We start from the raw sequence: 18,325 nt of genomic DNA, 5'->3' as shown, positions 1-18,325 counted from the left end.
AATGAGTTCTGTGCTGCATCAGGATTTTCATGGGCATATGAAAAATATCTGTACTATACTCACCTGTGGCTTGGCTAGTAGACTATTTTGGATCTTGGGCATGATGATAATTGCCAAGACAGGATTTATGAGTTAGGCTAGAAACATCTGTCTGTATGACATATTTCCAGTTTTGTTTTAGGGACAGATATACATATACATATGACAGTTCATATCCCAATATTTCTGAAAGAACATGAAAAACATAGTAGCTACCTTTAGGGAGAGGGACTGGATTATTGGAAAACTGGAGAACTACAATAAATGAGAAAGGAAGACTTATTTTCCACTGTGTGATCTTTTGAATAATTGTAATTTATTTACTATCTAATCTTTTGGATAATTTTAACTTATTTCCTAGTTATATATAAATTTGATTAACATTTATTTGAAATAATTTCAACAAACAAAAACCAGGAGTTCTATTTTTTTTGCCAGCCCTGGCCTTGGGCTCAGGGCCTGAGCACTGCTGTCCTTGGACTTTCTCAAGGCTAAAGCTCTACCACTTGAGCCTCAGCACCCCTTCTGGCTTTTTTCTATGTATGCGTACCAAGGAATTGAACCCGGGTCTTTGTACATGCTAGGCAAGCACTCTACCACTAGGCCAAACTCCCAGCCCCAGGAGTTCTTAAATAGGTGTGCATATTAGAATATCCTTAGAGAGCGTTTGTCAAAATACACAGGTATATTTCAATCTTAATAGCTGGAGCTCTGAAGTCAGATTACATGGATTTTTGGTACTTCTCTTTTTATATAATTAAAGATAATTGTTTTCAACTCTTAAATATACCAAATATTTTGATATTTCTACAACTGGGCAAGACATAAAGCAAGGGATTTTTAATCACTCTAAGCCTCTATTTCCTCCTCTGCAAACAATAGCTGTGTCCAAAGCCTGCTTTACTAACTGAAAGGTGTTTTGGAGTGTTAGTCATTTCTGAGACCTGATAACAATAAGAATAAATAATGCCATTTTGTCTATGTATTTAAAATTAACAAGCAATAATGAATGTGACTTGTTTCCATGAGACCTCAGTTGTTCGCATCAACCTTATTGACTCTACTTTGTTTCACAATGTGTCTTTTCACTTAAAGAGAGTCTTCTTGAAGAAGAAATAAGAATGGCCTATAGACTCATGAGGAAATGCTCGACATCTCTGGCCATAAAAGAAATGCAAATCAAAACTACTCTAAGATTCCACCTCACTCCACTTAGAAAGGCCATGATCAAGAAATCTAATAACAACAGATGCTAGAGAGGGTGTGGCCAGGAGGGATCACTACTACACTGTTGGTGGGAATGCAAACTTGTTTAACCACTATGGAAAGCAGTATGGCAGATCCTCCAAAAACTAAACATAGAGCTCCCCTATGACCCAGCAATTCCACTTTTGGCATTTACCCACTCGTCAAGAAACAAGGACATACTAAACCCACTAGCACAATGATGTTCATTGTAGCACTATTTACCACAGCAAGGATATGGAAACAGCCCAGATGGCCCTCAGTTTATGAGTAGATCAACAAGATGTGGTATTTATACACAATGGAATTCTATGCTGCTGTCAGAAAGAATGACATCCCCCAACTTGTAAGGAAATGATAAGACTTAGAAAAAAATCATATTAAGTGAAGTAAGCCAGACTCAAAGGAACATAGGCTCAATGCTTTCCCTCATTTGTCATAATCAATAGAAACCTTGGGCTCTCCTAGCAGAGATTTACAATAAAACAAAACCTAGATACATAAGGCCGTATAGTATGACACTAAACGAAAGGACCTCCAGTATATTGAAACAAAAGCCATATAATGAGGGATTGTTGTCCTTAATATACTGTTAACTCTCACCTCTTTTGCTGCCCCTTGGTTATCTCATATTGTTAGAGTATTTAAATCACCTTTATATCTGATATATTGTATATATGCTTATTTGGTTATTTGAAATAGGATAGGGAAGGGGGGAAAACAAGATGAGGGGTGGGGGTGAGGAGAAGGAAATGGGGACCAAGACAAGAAAAGGTATCAATGTTTGTGAAGTAATGCACCTTCTATCTGGTGAATATAATGTAACCCTTCCATTAATTACAATAAAAAATATATGGAAGAAAAAGTGTCTTTTCCCCACTCCAAAAGGCTTTGCATAGCTGGGAGCTGGTGGCTCACATCTGTAATCCTAGCTACTCAGGAAGCTGATATCTGAGGATCAAGATTCAAAGCCAGCCCTGACAGGGAAGTCCATGAGATACTTGTCTCCAATTAACAACCATAATACTGGAGGTGGCGCTGTGGCTCAAAGTGGTAGAATACTAGTCTCAAACTAGTGTTCAAGCCCCAGAACCGGCAAAAATATGCTTTTTTTTTTTTTTACTAAATAGGTGCTTCATGTGTAAAACTTATAGAAACATGTCCTCCCCTAAATTAGTATGTGCTTTAATAGAACAAGTATCTAAATGTTGCTGCTAAGAACAAAGGAAGAAGTGAAATTCCTCACTCTCAGAGCTGCCTAAATGAAAAAGAAAAAAACTTAGTCACTTTGAAGGCTATAATTACATATGCTGATTGCAGCCATAATGACCCATAAAGTTTGGAATTTCACACTGTGCCAGAGCCTCCAGGTACAGAGCATTCTTGGATCTAATTTTATTCGAACCAAAAACTTCAAGAAGATAACCTCCAGCAAACCTTTCCACACTACTCTGTCCCCTCCACACACTCTGCTCTTAAGGAAATATAGACAGAACCTTGCAAATCAACCACTTCAATTCGACCTCTTGCTTGTATATAAATGCAAAAACCCTCAAGCTCAAAAAGTGTAAGTTATCTGTAAAGCCTGACTGCAATATGATTTTTTTTTTTTTGCCAGTCATGGGGCTTGAACTCTGGGCCTAGGCACAGCCCTTAAGCTCTTCATCTCAAGTCTATCAATTGAGCCACAATGCTGCTTCTGTTATTCTGATGGTTAATTGCAGGTAAGTCTCTCAGACTTTCATGCCAGGTCTGGCTTTGAACCGCAATCCTCAGATATCAGCCTTCTGGGTAGCTAGGATTACAGGTGTGAGCCACCAGCGCCCAGCTTACAGTATGAAATTTTGATGTCTTACTTTCAATTAAATTTTGCTTTAAGAAAAATATAATAAGAACTTCCAGAAAATATGAAAATACTTTGGACGTATATGTATGAATTGCAAGTTGAGGAGTTAGCATAATTGGTCTTTTTTCCCATTTGTCATTCATCTTTTAAAAAGTTAAGTCTTTGAGCCTGGCGTAGTGGCTCTAGAAAACGGGAACTAGGGCTTGGCTCAAGGGTAGAGCAGTAGCCTTGAGCTGAAGAGCTCAAGGACAGCACCCAGGCCTAGTTCAAGCCCCATGACCCACAAAACAAAAAAAGTTAAGTCTTCTTCTAGATGGGGAAAAAAGGAGAAGTATGAGAAATATTTTTTAGCTTTAATCCTTTTTCATTAGACTTTTGGAATTATAATTTGAAAATCAGTTTTAATTGTTGCATTTTCATAGGCATAGACATATATGGTCTACCTGCAGTTGACCAGAAAATTTTTCTTAGGTCATTTTCTTTAAAACAGGCATTGCTATAAATGCTTATTAGATGCATAAGAAATGCAGTTTTTTTTCCGGCCGGGAGTTTGGCCTAGTGGTTAAAGTGCTTGCCTAACATGCATGAAGACCCGGGTTCGATTCCTCGGTACCACATACATAGAAAAAAGCCGGAAGTGGTTCTGAGGCTCAAGTGGTAGAGCTCTAGCCTTGAGAAAACCCAAGGACAGTGCTCAGGCCCTGAGCTCAAGCCCAGGACTGGCAAAAAAAAAAAAAAAGAAATGCAGTTTTTTGCCCGCACATGTCCCTAGTTAATCTTAGACAAGAATTGCCTACCATTTTACTTGTTGTTGTTGTTGTTGTTGTTGTTGTTGTTTCTGTTTCCTTTTTGGGGGAATAGCATGGGAGATTGAACCTAGGGCCTTAGTGCTTACAAGGAAGGCTCTCCACCACTTGGGCTATGACTCTAGCAGTGTTTTACCTTAATTTAAAGGTACAGTCACAATTAATGCTCAGGTGGGCCTAGGCTACAGTGTTCCAGCTTGAGCTTCCCCCATAGCTAGAAGCTAAGATAACAGTCACCAATCACCAGGCCTATCACTGAGTGAAATAGAGTCCTCAGAATTTATATACCATAGTCTAGCCTGGAGCCTGTATTCTCTGATCTCCATCTCACAAGTAGCCAGGATTACAAGTAGCTCACCTACCATGCTAAATCTCACATTCACTTTTTAATATATATTCATGTCAGTCATTCAATAACCCTCTCAAAGGTTTTGTTCATTTCCTACAGGAAATACTATGAACCCCAAAATGATAAAAGAAATAATTTGTATTCACAGGTTTCCACAGCCTGTGTAAAGTTCACAATGAAAACTGTCTTCAGGCGGAATGATGTTTTTCCCTAAGCTCACTGTCCAATTCCTTCTAAGGCTAGAAGCTAGTGTCCTCTAACTAAAGATAATAATCTATTCGCCCATAGATGTAAATTTGTCACACTTTAAGGTCATGATTAATCATTTCCTATCCCTTTGGGCATTTTTCCCAATAACTAAATTATTTTTATGAGCTGAAACACAGAACTTTTTTACAGCCTACAGTACAAAATATCCTGATAATTGCCCTTTTAAATCTCCTTTTAGAAATTGTTTTTATTCATACATCCAAGTCTTTGTATGATACCTTGTTTTGGTTTTGGTTTTGGTTTTGTTTCTGTTTGTCTGGGGACTTGAACTCAGGGCCTGTCCATTTTCTCGAGGTTAATTGGTGATAAGACTCTCAGGTCCTTTTGTGCCCGGCAGGGCTTTGAACCTTGATCCTCAGATCTAAGCCTCCTGATTAGCTAGGATACAGGCATGAGCCACTTACACCCAGCTACTTCTGGCTTTTTCTGTGTATGTGGTATCAAGGAATCAAACCCAGGGCCTTATGCATGCTAGGCGAGCACTCTACCACTATGTTACACTCCAACCCCAATGATACATTTTTTGCATGTGTGTGCCAGTCCTGAGACTTGAACTCAGGACCTGAACACTCTCCTTGAGCTTCTTTTGCTCAAGGTTTATCCTCTACCATTTGAGGCACAGCTCCACTTCTGTATATTTGATGGCTAACTGGAGATAAGAGTCTTATGGACCTTCCTGCCCAGGCTGATATGGAACTATGATCCTCAGATCTCAGCCTCTTGAGTACCTAGGATTATAGTCATGAGCCACCGGCTTCCTGCTTGTATGGCAGCCTTTATTCTTTTACAGTTCATAATCATTTGACTTAAATGGCAATTGGCAGTTCACATCATTGCTATTTTTTAAACAGAAGTACTTATTTTTGTAGTGCCAAAGATTAAATGCAGGATCTCAAACAAGTTTAACAAGCACCCTAACACTGAGCTATGTCCAAAAAGTATGGAGTTGTTATTTTGAAAGACAGATTTATTAAGCAAATCAACAGTGTAAGTTATATGTGGAGCTTCATTAGTAATGTACATAGATCTTTCTAGTTTAAAATTCATTATTCACAACATTTCTCATTTTATGCTCAAAACTACCCTATGAAACAGGTATTATTATTATCCCTGCTTTTTAGCTCAGTAAGCTAAGGTGATTTACTCAACATTACACAGATTGAGCTGCAAATGGAGATATATTTCATTATTATTTAGTATCTATTGACCAGGTATCATATTAATTATTTCACCAGCATTATCTATTGGAATGGAAGTTGTTGGCATCAGAGCATGAACTCAGGGCCTTCATCTCTTGCTTGGCTTTTTCATTCACAGCTAGCATTCTGCCACCTGAGCTATGCTTTGAGTTCAGCTTTTTCACTGGTTACTCAGACTTATTAAGTTCATGGACTTTTCTACCTAAGATGGCTTCAAATTTCAATCCTCTCCGAAAACAAGAGCTTTATCTTGAGTGATTATTGTTCTTAATGTACTGTGTTACTTCTCTTCTCCTTTGTTAATCTCATATTGTTACTGTATCTGACTTTGTTACCTGGTATATTGTATATATGTTTATTTGAAATAGGAAAGGGAAGGGGTTAAAATAAGATGATTAGGAGGGGGTGGAGGGAAAGAAATGGGGACAAAAACATAAGAAGGGGTATCAATGTGTGAAAAGTATTGCATCTACTATCTGGCAAATATAACTGTAACCCCCTATACATTAACTCGATAATAAAAAATAAAATGAAAAAAATTTTCAATCCTCTGATCTCACCCTCCCAAGAAGCTAGGATTACAAATAAATGCCTCCAGTGCTCAGCTACAGAATCATGCTTAATTTGCATAGTCAATTACAGATTAGGAATTATCATTCTCATTTTACATATGGAAAAAATCCTGATGTCTCAGAACTATAGCAACTTAACCAAAATTATACAACTAATAAATGTACAAACTATGCAGCTAATAAATCTCGGAGTAAATTTAAACTGGCTTTAAAAAGTTATAGTTTAGAACTTTGAGAAATATAGTTTGATAAATAATCATGATAAATAATAGCTGCTACTTGCTAATTATTAAAACTTTTAGAGGTGTTCTATTGGAATATTATTGATAATGTACATAACCATGAGTAATAAAAATTACTTTGTTCATCACTTCATATTTTTTCACTTCTCCAAAATCTTTCCAACCGACTGAGTTATCAGTACTTCGTTGCAGATTTGGCATTTCAAAGGCATAGGAAGCATATCCAAATGTATAATTTGAAAAACCTTATTAAAATTGCTTTGATTTGTTTTAGTCATGGCATTCAATTCCTTTTGAAATTTGAATTTTTTTGGATAATGTTCAGATTTCATACACATCAACAGTTACAAAAGTTATTTTACTATAGTTGATTTTTTCCACTATAGATATACACATCTTTGTGCTTAGAAATTCCCAACAATGCCAGGCACTAGTGGATCATACCTGTAATCCTAGCTATTCAGGAGGCTGCAATCTGGGGATCACAGTTCAAAGCCTTAGATAGAAAAGTTCGAGAGACTGTTATCTCCTATTAATCACTGAAAAGGCCAGAAGTAGAGCTGTGACTCAAGTGGTAGAGTGCTAACCTTGGGCAAAAGGAGCTCAGGGATGGCATCCACGCCAAGAGTTCAAGCCCCAGGATCATTTTTATAATTCCAATAGTTGTTATGGGATGGTACAGACACACATCTACAATTAAATTATCTTATGGTTCACAGCATTGGAAAACATGATACTCTCCCTGGAGCTAACAAACTGACTGAAGAAATAAAATTCTCAAACAAGAACTGAGAGAACAATTAAAACAGTAAGTTGTACCCAGTGGTCAACTATTCTAGTGGCTCATCAAAATTGTCTTTGAAAAATCAAGGGCCTGGGCAGCATCCAATGATTTCTATCCAAGAAACCTAGGGAACCTAGCTTGGATTTCACTCAGAAAAAAAAATTAATGCTGGGCCGGGAGTTTGGCCTAGTGGTTAAAGTGCTTGCCTAGCATGCATGAAGACCCGGGTTCGATTCCTCGGTACCACATACATAGAAAAAAGCCGGAAGTGGTGCTGAGGCTCAAGTGGTAGAGCTCTAGCCTTGAGAAAGTCCAAGGACAGTGCTCAGGCCCTGAGCTCAAGCCCAGGACTGGCAAAAAAAAAATTAATGCTGTGGATGGAAGAGAGAGCAAGATTTTGAATCAAAGTCTAAAGACAGTGTGGCAGGAAATGAGCAAACAGGAAAGGTTTGTCCATCCAATGAGCAGAGAGGAAAGAAAGCTAAGAAAGATCATGACAGTGATTCTCAAATCTCAGTCTCCTGAGTAGCTAGGACTATAGAAATGAGCTACCAACACCCAGTTTTTGGCCAAATTTCAAATGACCTGCTTCACCAAAGTTCAAGTTGTTCCTCTACTTGAATGCACTTTGTCTCCTTTTACTGCAAGCATGTTAAATTTCTAACAAATAACTCATACTTCAAACTGTTTCAGTATATTGCTTCCAAATAATCCAACTTATAGACCCAAACCAGGCCAGTTCAGAGGCAGGTACAAGTGTGCTTGCAGAAGAAAAAGGTAAGTGACTTTTGGGGCTATTAGTTATGTTTGTCACTTCCTAAAGAAGCTTAATTTTGTCTAGAGGCATGGCTCAGTGATAAGAGCACCTGTCTGGAAATGTGACAGTCTTAAGTTCAAATCCCACTAACACCAAAAGAAGGAGGAGGAGGAGAAGTTTGCTTTACTCTGCCTTTAAGTCTCTGGCATTGAACACTACACAGATTTGTCTAGGGCCCTGGTGATAACAGAAAAGCAAGAAGGTAGTCAAATATTTTGTCCCTAGAGAGAAGGGGTTACTAATTGAATTATGATGCACCACTGTACTGGAATAATCCACAGCTGACATGACAGAATGGCTAAAATATATTTTTTTTCAAATCTTAGAAACCAACTTTGAGGAAAATGATTTTTTTTTTTAAATTTCGGACATGACCACATTTCTTTTTGCCAGTCCTGGGCTTGGGCTCAGAGCCTGAACACTGTCCTTGGACTTTCTCAAGACTAGAGCCTACCACTTGAGCCTCAGCACCACTTCTGGCTTTTTCTAGGCAAGCACTCTACCACTAGGCCAAACTCCCAGCCCCACTTCTGGCTTTTTCTATGTATGTGGTATCAAGGAATCGAACCTGGGTCTTCATGCATCCTAGGCAAGTACTCTACCACTAGGCCAAACTCCTGGCCCCACATGACCACATTTTTAAGATAACACAATACGTCTTATTTTCAATAAATTAGAATTATCAGAATTTGAAATATTGTGATACTTTCGTCTTAGTTTATATACCGCATTTGAAATACTGCAAGGTCACCAAAAATCATTTCAAAGCTAGATGGCCAAGTGAATTGTAAGCTATGTTTATGCTATTGCCACATGGTGGCACCACTTTAGCTGATAAACAGGAAATGGGGCATTCCTCTGTCCAGACTTGCCTGGATTTATGCGCACTTTTAATTGTGTGAAGCCCACAGGAACATAGTCCTCACATAAAACCCAGCTGCCCTGAAAACTGGTAGGAAAACATCTGGAAGAATGCGTGCAAAAAATAACAATGGTTATTTCTGGTGAGTGGAAATTTGGAGGATGCCTATTACCTGTCCATGTTATACATTTACACATTTTTTTGTTGGTTGTAGGGCTTGAACACTGGCCTGCGCGCTGTCCCTGAGCTCTTCAGCTCAAGGCTACCACCCTACCCCTTGAGCCATAGTCCCACTTCCAGTTTTCTAGTGATTTCATTAGAGATAAGAGTCTCACGGTCTTTAGTGCCTGGGCTGGCCTGGATCGCAGCCTCCTGAGTAGCTAGGATTACAGACGTGAGCCACCTCACCTGGAAACATTTACAATTTTATTTTGTTTGTCTTCAGAAAGAAAGAAACCCCATAGACTACAGAAGATGAAATTCAATTGAGATTGTTAACCTCTCCAAAAATGCTGGATTTTAAATCATGTCTTCCTTCTTCCTAACTCTGATTTTTTTTATCTCTCAGCCTCCAACCCTTACTTCCAGTGAGCTTTTGTTGTACTGAGCATACATGGTTGGGCTTGAATCGCAGCCTTCTTCACTTTCCTCGCAAGTCTTTTTGCCTCCATTTGTCCATGTCTCATCTTCACTTGTTTGACTCTTCTCCATCTGTAACCTTTCTTTTCATTTTGCTTTTTGGAATCCCCTCATCTCATCACAATTATAACTTTTAGTTTTATATGACTGAGAGAAAACAATCACTGAATAGCACTGAAGACCTGCAGCATGGCTTTAAGACCTTGACCATTTTACACAACCTATTTTCAAAGGTGAATTAATAAAGATTGATTTGTATGTACTTCCCTTTATCAGATTCCTTAAAGCTAATCTTCCCACTGCAAAAATTTTCCATTTTAACTGTGGCTGTCAGGGATAAAGATGTTATGACTGTCGAGTGCTCTTTGCTTCCTTCCGGTCACCCAAAAGCAATTTTCAAAATAGGAGTGAAGATTACATTAAAATTGTATAAAAGGACATTACCTCAGCTGGTGCTCAGCAGGGGTGTAAGGTGCTCTTTGTTCCTAGGTATAATTGCCAAGGCTAACCTGAAATGTTAAAAGCTCAGTCAGTTAAGAAGGGAGAACATTTGCTTTAACCACAATTTTCATTACCATTGGTTCACTCATTAAGTTTTATTGATTCTATCTCTTCTTTATATTCATAAATGAGTTTATTTGCAAATTTCATAAAAATACATGTTAACCAAAAAAATCTTCCATACAATAATAAATCTAAAAACCACTTGGAAGGACATCTCCATTAAAGGATTTTCCCAGGACAGAAACAGATGTAATCTAACATAACATTATCTTAATTGGCAGAGATCCAATAATCAAAAGCTACAAGTTACTCCCTGACTCAAGTTTACAGTTAACTCCACAAAGAAAAGAACAAACCTTGGGAAAAACTGAATGAGTTGTAAGATTAACAACAACACTATGAAGAGCTGCACTAACTACTTTAAAAAATTAATAATGGAGCCAAGAGTGGTGGCTCATGCCTGTAATCCTAGCTACTTAGGCGGATGAGACCTGAGGATTGCGGTTCAAAGCCAGCCCCGGCACTAAAGACCAAAAGACTCTTAACTCCAGTTAACCACTAGGAAACCAGAAGTGTTGCTGTTGCTCAAGGGGTAGGGAAGTAGCCTTGTGAAGAGCTCAGGGACAGTGCCCAGACCCAGAGTTCAAGCCCCATAACACACACAAAAAATAATAATACTGGATGATGCTCCATGATATGGACATGGTACGGGAAATATAAACACAACTACATAGATATAAGAACTTATGACTCTATAGACATAATGTTTTATTACGTAGATTAATATGTATCTATGATATACAAACCCTTAGCCTAATTTTGATTATGTTCTAAAATCTAAGTGCCAGTGATTGTACATACAGATTCCCTTCTTGAATACTTGTTTGTTAAACACGTCATTTGAAATATGATGAAAAAAATCAATGTTAATAAATTCTTAAATATCAAGGTTTGCTCTATTGCAAATCTCTGCTAGGAGAGCCCAAGGTTTCTACTGATTATGACAAATTAGGGAAACCATTGAGCCTAAGTTCCTTTGAGTCTGGCTTACTTCACTTAATATGATTTTTTTCTAAGTCTTTCCATTTCCTAACAAATGGGGTGATGTCGTTCTTTCTGACAGCCACATAGAATTCCAAACCTTGACACATAAGGCCATATAGTATGACGCTAAATGAAAGGACCTCTAGGATATAGAAACAAAAGCCATGTAATGAATGATTGTTGTCCTTAATGTACTATGTTATCTCTCATCTCCTTTGCTGTCTCTTGGTTATCTCATATTGTTACAGTATCTCACTTTGTTATCTGATATATCGGATATATTTGTATTTGGTTATTTGAAATTGGATAGGGAGGGGGGAAAAACATGATGAGGGGTGGGGGTAGGGGGAAGGGAAATGGGGACCAAGACATGTGAAAGGGTATCAATGTGTGTGAATTAATGCACCTTCTAACTGGCAAATATCATGTAACCCTTCTATTAATTACAATAAAAATATATGAAAAAAATAAATAAATTCTTTAAAAAATAATGGATGATGCTGGTGGGAATAACATGTTTCTTTTTTCTAGATCCCTTATAATTGAAACATTCCAGTTAGTGCATGCATATCAGCTAGAAAGTTGGTTATTCTGACCTGTCATAGAATGAGGACATAATAGAAGGTTTTGATATGCACAATTTTTTACTACTACATAAACAAGTGTGGTCTACTTAGGAAAACTAACAGGACCCTAAATTATACATACTTTAATGACAAAATACTCTACCACTTGTGAATTTAAAACATTCGATTTAAATTTTCTGACAATAACAAAGTTATTTTAAATGTACACAGTATTTTCTATAGCTTACTTTTTAGGAACTATAAGTTATACTGTTATGACTTGTATGTTTACCCTTGAAAAAGCAGCATTCTATCACAGTGATGTGTAGTCAAACCTAATAGAGACAAACCTAATAGAGACAAAGCTGGAAGTGTCACTGTGTCTCAAGTGGTAGCCTTGAGCAAAAGAAGCTCAGGGACAGTGCTCAGTGACTGAGTTCAAGCCTAAGGACTGGCAAAAAAAAAAAACAATTAAAAGAAGAAGTTATCACAAATTTTATTTCAAAAGTACCCTGTACAGATTTATTTATCAATTCCAGCATGAAAATGGTGGACTACTCAACAAGTCACTAACATATAGAAACATGTGTGATGAAAATCAAGAAATGTCACCCATGCTTTCAGGCAATTAACAACTTGTCACTCTTGAGCCACAATGTTCATATCACTGAGGTCCATGAACAATCACTTTTCAGATTTATTCTAAATGAAAGAACAATTTACGCACACATTCACTATGTCATAAACAATTTCTTAAAGCAAAGCCTTTTTCAATACTACAAAATTTTATAAAAACTGACTTTCATTTAAGCTCACTTCTCTCTCTCCACATAAAGCCACTGGGTGTCTTTGTGCATGATGGTGACTAACTTGCTGTGACTGGCACATATTACTATCTTCAAATAAACTACCAGATACATCTCACTAGCTACTTGACATGAATCAATGACTATACTCTGTAACTTAAAGTCTAAGAGATCCCCTATTACCAAGAGATGCTTCCAGATGAACAGCCCAATCAATTTCTGGTAAGGACGAATTTCTTCAACTATTGTCCTGTAGCAATGAACTCTTTTCACCCATCCAGTAGAGGGAGCTTTTTAACTGTCAGTCTCAGGGTCAAGCTTTTTGGGGTACAGGGAGTATGAGCAAAGAAAAAGCAGCAAGGGTGAACTCAATAGACCAAGGGGCTTTATTCTGGAGGAAAGCCTTGGAAGGGAAAACTAGTATCCTTCAGCCTGGCTGAAGGGGAAATGGTATGTGCCCCTTACAGGGCAGGTCCCTTTAAATAAGAGGCAGAAAAAGCAAAGTCAGGCAGGCCAGATGGAAGCAGGGAGCAATGGAGGCAGGGTGGAAAAGCACTGTTATTTTGACTGAGGAGTTTCAAGGTCTCAACAGCATGTGTGTGGGCCTGGGGTGTCAGTGCCAGAGGTGGCCCTGGTCTCAGGCTCTCTTCCAGGACCACAGGGTGTGTGTGTTCCTCAGGAAGGGAGGGGAGATGATTCAGCGAGGCAGGCAGCAAGGACAGTTCTAAGATATAGCTGTGGGCAGGGGAAGATAAGTGCTTTCAGTTTAAGTCATTTTCCATCAGGAAGAAGACCACAAATGAATTTATAGTCTTCTTCATTCCAACCATTTTCTTTTACTCAAAAGTAAACAAATCATCAAACAAAAGAACCATGCTCCTCTATTTACCAATCAAATCATTCTATGCTCCTTGGAATTCAGACTAGTCTCTCAACTCAGAGGTTTCCAAGGGGAGAGTCTGTTCAAAATTGAAATAACATTTAAAGTGGTGATTCCCAAATAATTCTGATCCACATAAGGGTGAAGTAGAAATAGCACCATTTGTGAGTTTGAAGTCTCCCTGGATGAATTATCTCCCCGGTCCAAAGCCTGTACTCCTTAAAGTTCCGTGACCATTAGTGCCTCTCTCCACATCAGTAACTCCCTAATGGAAGTGTTAAGAAGCTTTTATAAGGATAAAGGATAAAGCAAGAATTCCCCTAATCATTCTCACTCCTTTCTAAAACCCCTAAATATTTCATGTATATGTGGCTGATATATAAATCAGATACAAGTGTCAAGAGAACTACAATTGCATTAACCCTGAAGAATATCCCCAAGTTGGGGTGTGACTTACATAGCAGAGCACATACCTAGCAAATATGAGACTCTGATTTCAACCTACTATAGAAAATTGAAAATGGGGGCTGGGAGTTTGGCCTAGTGGTAGAGTGCTTGCCTAGAAATGCACGAAGACCCGGGTTCGATTCCTCGGTACCACATACATAGAAAAAAGCCAGAAATGGTGCTCAGGCTCCAGTGGTAGAGCTCTAGCCTTGAGAAAGTCCAAGGACAGTGCTCATGCCCTGAGTTCAATCCCAGGACTGGCAAAAAATAAATAAATAAATAAATAGATAGATAGATAGATAAATAAATTAAATTTAAAAAAAGAAAATTGAAAATGGAAAGTATTGTGTCTTCAGATGACTTATATGATGGATGATAAGGTCCTCTCTGTACTATAGAATCTATGATGAACAAAACACTGATGGTTGAAGCTGAGTCCTCAGCATCAGATGGCCTGCCTTAGATATTTACTAGTTGTGACACCTCAAACACGCTTTTAATTTCTCAGAACTTCAAAGTCCTTAACTTTGTGGTATGAATATAAATCAAATCTTTGCTATAAAGACTGAATAAAATCAAGGCTATTAAAATAAAACACCTAACATGAAACTTGAAACATAATAAGCAAGCAGTAAAAACTATTATTTTCATACTCAGAAATAAAAGCTAATACAAAGAAAAGGGAAAATCAGGTGGAAGGCATAGGTTACATTCCAATTACTAGAATGCTAAATTGTCCACACTCCCAGTCCCTGAGGGGTCCCATTAAGTCCATGTGTATAATACTGATTTTTCTAGACAATGATCATTTTACTCATAAAAAATCAGTACCTTGTGCTGCTATTTCACAGGTGACCACTATAATAAGATATCTACTCATATGACTGCAGAACCCTTTATGTCTTTCTCTGTCAAATGCATGAAGAAACCTAGGTCAATAGCCTGGCCCAGTGGCTCATGCCTGTAATCCTAGCTACTCAGGAGGCTGAAATCTGATAATTAAGGTTCAAAGCCATTCCTGGCACAAAAGGACCTTATCTCCAATTAACCTCTAGAAAATGGGAAGTGGGGCTTGGGCTCTTAAGTAAGGCAATAGCCTTGAGCTAATGAGCTCTAGGACACCATTCAGGCCCAGGGGTAGGGTGGTAGTCTTGAGCTAAAATGCTCAGGTACAGCACCCATCAAGCCCCATGACCCACAAAAAAGAAAGAAGAAAGAAACAAAGAAACAAACAAACCTAGGTCACTACCAAAAAATGTGTCTAACCTTATATCTAAAATATATCTAGAGCTAAAAATATTGAATCTCTCAAAAACAAATACTCAAAGAAACAACCATCCCCTTAAAAGATGGGCTAAAGGCTGGGAGTTTGGCCTAGTGGTATAGTGCTTGCCTAGCAAGCACCAAGACCCAAGTTCGATTCCTTGGTATCACATACATAGAAAAAAAAGCCAGAAGTGGTGCTGAGGCTCAAGTGGTAGAGCTCTAGCCTTGAGAAAGTCCAAGGACAGTATTAAGGCCCTGAGCTCAAGCCCAGGACTGGCAAAAAAAAAAGATGGGCTAAAGGCTTAGAGAGACTTCTCTGAAGAGGACATAAGAATGGTGAATAGAGACATGAAGAAATACTTGACATTTCTGACAATAAAAAATGCAAATCAAAACAACTTTGAGATTCTACCTCACTCCAGTTAGAATGGCCATTATCAAGAACTCTAATAAATAACAGATGCTGGCAGGGATATGGCCATGAAGGATCACTACTACACTGTTGGCTGGACTGTAAACTCATTCAACCACTCTGGAAAGCAGTATGGTGGTTCCTCAAAAGACTAAACATAGAGCCCCTCTATGGCCCAGCAATTCCACTCCTTGGCATTTATCCAAATGTCTATAAACAAGGACATACTAAAGCCACTAGCACAACAATATTCATTGCAGCACTATTTACCATAGCTAAGATATGGAATTAACCAAGATGCCTCTCAGTAGATGAATGGATCAAGAACATGTGGTATTTATACACAATGGAATTCTATGCTGCCATCAGAAAGAATGACATCTCCACATTTGTAAGAAAATGGAAAGACTTGGGAAAAATCATATTAACTGAAGTAAGCCAGACCCAAAGGAACATAGGCTCAATGGTTTCCCTCATTTGTAATAATTAGTACACATCTAGGACTCTCCTAGCAGAGGACTACAATACTGTAAACCTAGATATATAAGGTCCCATAGGATGAGACTTAATGAAAGGATCTCTAGGATATGGAAACAAGAGGTTTATCTTGTGATTGTTGTTCCTAATGTACTATGTTATTTCTCTTCTCTTTTTTTGCCCTTATGATTAATCTCATGTTGTTACTATATCTGACTTTGTTACTTGGTATATTATATATACATTTATTTGTTTATTTGAAATAGGGAAGGGAAGGGGGAAACAAAATGATTGGGAGGGGTGAGGGAGGGAAACAGGGACAAACAAATGAGAAGGGGTATCAGTGTGTGACAATGTGTGAGAAGTAATGCACCTAGGGTTCTCCTTGCAGAGGATCACAATAGCTGAAAAGCTATGTACATATGGCCATATAGGATGAGACTAAATGAAATGAACTCTAGGATATGGAAACAAGAGGTTTATCTGTGTGATTGTTGTTTTTAATGTACTATGTGAAGTTATTTCTTTTCTCTTTTTTCCCAGGTTCAATTCCTCAGTGCCACATACATAGAAAAAGCCATAAGTGGTGCTGTGGCTGAAGTGGTAGTGCACTAGCCTTGAGAAAGCCCAAGGAAAGAGTTCAGGCCCTTAGTTCAAGCTCCAGGACTGGTAAAAAATTACCCCCAAAAAAGGAAAGAAATAGAGTACCAGCATTGGAAAAACAAGTTGAGTGAGTGTGAAGCCCTGAATCCAAATTCAGTACTGGCACAGGAAAAAAAATGTCCAGTACACAACACAATAGTATATTTAAGATCATCAGTTTTAATTTTGTTGTTGTATAGCTCAAGGATAAATTAATAGCAAATGATCTTGTTATAAACTAGTCTTTATAATTTATTTTTTTTAATTTTTTTTCATGTGGTACTAATAAATTGAACCCAGGGCTCTATGCATGCTGGGCCAGCACTCTACCACTAAGCCACATTCCTAGCTACAATTTATTTTAATTTAACCAATAGAACTTCAGTAATTTACATGTTTGTGTAAATAGTTACTGCAATGCCAGTGGATTTTGATTAAAACTTAAATTTGTAAATTGAAAAGACAGAAGAACCCTGCCTATAAATTATGTATGGATCTAAGATCTGACTTTTAATTATAAGGGTTGCAAATTTATATTTTGTCACCCTGAACATAAATGAATCTTCTTGAGAGATCAATTCCTATTCACTTAACTCATTAGCAATCTATACTTTGTATAATCCTGCAGCTACAGAGCTGACTCACTGATGTGATTAACTTACTGGAACTATTGCCTTCACCAGAGGGAGAGCCACACAGGCACGGAATAGTGGATGTATACATTTTAATTAGGGGAAGGAACATGAGAAGGGACCAGAAGGAAGCTGAAGGGGGGCATTGTTCACACAGGCACTTCTCAGAGAGTTGTGCCACATCATAAACATCTATAACCACCATGGGAAGCCTCTGCTTTCTCAGGCTTTTAACACTGTTTTATAACAAGTATTTAGTGGTACCAACCACCTACTGGTTAGAATAAAAATCAAAATGAATCAAATTAAGAAAAATCAGAGCCGGGCATGGTGGCTCACACCTGTAATCCTAGCTAGTCAGGAGGCTGAGATCTAAGGATTGAGGTTCAAACCAGCCCTGACACTAAAGACCTTGAGACTCTTATCTCCAATTAACCACCAGAAAACCAAAGTGGTGCTGTAGCTCAAGGAGTAGGGCAGTAGCCTTGAGCTGAACAGCACAGGGACAATGCCCTGGCCCAGAATTCAAGCCCCACAGCTGACAAAAAAGAAAGAAAAAATAAATAAAAAGCAGGGGCACACACAAAGCCCTGGGTTCAATTCCTCCATACCACATATACAGAAAAAAGCCAGAAGTGGTGCTGTGGCTCAAAAGGTAAAGCACTATCCTTGAGAAAGCTCAAGGACAGTGACCAGGCCCTAAGTTGAAGCCCCAGGACTTGCAAAAAAAAATCTGGTGAAGTTTTGTTAGTCATTGGTGGCTCATACCTATAATCCTAGCTACTTAGGATGCTAAGATCTGAGGATGGTGGTTCAAAGTCAGCCTGCCACAAAAGTCTGTGATACTCTTATCTCCAATTAACCAATAGAAAGCCAGAAATAGCACAGTGGCTTATGTGGTAGAGCATACTCTTGAACCAAAGAACTCAGAGACAATGCCCACGCCCAGAGTTCAAGCCTCACAGCTGACAAAAAAGAA

Source organism: Megascapheus bottae, chromosome X, assembly GCF_031878675.1.
Source record: "Megascapheus bottae isolate mThoBot1 chromosome X, mThoBot2.hap1, whole genome shotgun sequence".
NCBI classification, from domain to species: Eukaryota; Metazoa; Chordata; class Mammalia; order Rodentia; family Geomyidae; genus Megascapheus; species Megascapheus bottae.
Note: the sequence above shows the minus strand (reverse complement) of the source record.